The sequence below is a fragment of the Leucoraja erinacea genome, chromosome 42 (assembly GCF_028641065.1).
Source record: "Leucoraja erinacea ecotype New England chromosome 42, Leri_hhj_1, whole genome shotgun sequence".
Taxonomy (NCBI): Eukaryota; Metazoa; Chordata; class Chondrichthyes; order Rajiformes; family Rajidae; genus Leucoraja; species Leucoraja erinaceus.
The window spans coordinates 252,501-254,899 of NC_073418.1; positions in this window are offsets into that span (position 1 = coordinate 252,501).

Sequence of the window (2,399 nt, forward strand, 5' to 3'; positions counted from 1 at the left end):
GGAAGATTGTTCCCGATTGTTGGGGAAGTCCAGAACAAGAGGTCACAGTTTAAGGATAAAGGGGAAATCCTTTAGGACCTAGATGATAAAAACATTTTTCACACAGAGAGTGGCGAGTCTCTGGAACTCTCTGCCACATAAGGTAGTTGGGGCCAGTTAATTGGCTATATTTAAGAGTGAGTTAGATGTGGCCCTTGTGGCTAAAGGGATCAGGGGGTATGGAGAGAAGGCAGGTACAGGATACTGAGTTGGATGATCAACCATGATCATATTGAATGACGGTGCAGGCTCGAAGGGTCGAATGGCCTACTCTTGCACCTATTTTTTATGTTTCTATGTTTCGATGTTCTGTGTGCTGAAGCAAAGCAAGAATTTCATTGTCCTATCAGGGACACATGGCAATAAACTCACTTGAACTTGAACTTGAAGTGTCACGCAACCACGCTGCCCCTCCTTGCGAATGCTTGTGACAGTCACGTCTTGGAAGGCGAGAGTTATATTTTGTGATCTGGTTTGTGTTACGATAGAGTGCCGTCTTGTAAGCGCTAATGCTTAAATTGTCAACAGCATTTCATGACCTCCCGGTACTGCAGTAGCATACGTATTATGGCTAAAACCGTTATTTCAAAGGGTATTTGAAAAAATCTGAAACATTGTTAAGCAGAAATTTTTGCACAAGAATCACCCTGACACACGTTTTATTCGTCCTCCTTGCAATTTAATCCATCTTCATCTCGATGAGCGACTCGGTAATGTTAATAATGACAATAAATGTATTTCGTTTAATATTCCTGCAACCAGCCCCTGCGATTCTGTCCCAAACAGAGACATTTAAAATAAATATAATTCATTGAAAATATGTCTTCTAACTTCTCGAGGTACAATGTTTAATATTCTAGCATTATTGCAATAAGATTCAAACGCAGTTTTCAATGTGTTTTTGAAAGCAGAATATTCTATATACCACACTGAGTCTTCGCTTCTTTGATTGAACACATTGCTATTACAGCCAATGTAATGAATCTAATATAGGTATGAATACGAAATAAATAAACTGGTTGCCAATAATTTCCTTCACTTATGTCCTTCACAATTAAATAATGCACAACAAATGTGTCCATTGATAACTCCAGAGCAATGTGAAACGGAACTTTGATGCTCATTCATTTTAAAGGATTATTGAAGAGCAAAGGCAACTATATTAACTGACATTATATACCCTACACAAGATAATTAATGTTTGCATTCAGAGACCAAGGGACTTTAGCAATACACACCAATTATCAACATCGTCCGCCACAGGGGACAATAGAATCCGGTCATTAAGCAAATTACACAAATATGTTTTCTGGTTGAAAGTAGAAGTGAAACAACCGCGCAGTTTTAATTTAGGAGAATGAATAAATGCCTCACTGTTTGACATCTTGAACTTGAGAACTTCAATCTCTTATGAAAGAAAATATTACACAATGTCAACACCGGAAATTGGAGGAACAACACCTCATATTCCGCTTGGGGTGTCAGCATCCTGGGAGCATGAACATTGAATTCTCCCAATTTTGTTAGCCCTTGCTGTGTCCTCCCCTTCCTCAGCCTTCGGACTGTCTCCTCCCCTCCCCCACCCCTCGGGCTCCTCCTCCTCCTCCTTTTTCCTTTTTTTCTCCCCGCCTCCCCACCCCCCATCAGTCTGAAGAAGGGTTTCGGCCCGAAACGTTGCCTATCTTCTTGGCTCCATAGATGCTGCTGCACCCGCTGAGTTTCTCCAGCATTTTTGTCTACCGTCAGGTTATTCCATGTGTATAATGTAGACATTTGAAGTACAATTATTTCAATCCACAGTAGTTGACTTTTGAATGACGACACAGTTATTTGTTGCATAGGTCATCATTTATGAGCATCATTTCTAAGATCTATTTCCACTTTTAAGCCGATGCATATCGAAGCAAACATGGAAAAGAGCAATAGACAAATGGAACTTCATGTTAGTTCCCAGATAATATTTATTGGGTTCCATCAACAAAGAAACATAGAAACATGGAAAACAGGTGTAGGAGTAGGCCATTCGGTCTTTCCAGCCTGCATCGCCATTCAATATGATCACGGCTGATCATCCAACTCAGTATCCCGCCCCTGCCTTCTCTCCATACCCCCTGATCCCCTTAGCCACAAGGACCACATCTAACTCCCTATTAAATATAGCCAATGAACTGGCCTCAACTACCTTCTGTGGCAGAGAATTCCAGAGATTCACCACTCTCTGTGTGAAAAATGTTTTTCTCATCTCGGTCCTAAAATACTTCCCCCTAATCCTTAAACTGTGACCCCTTGTTCAGGACTTCCCCAACATCGGGAACAATCTTCCTGCATCTAGCCTGTCCAACCCCTTAAGAATTTTGTAA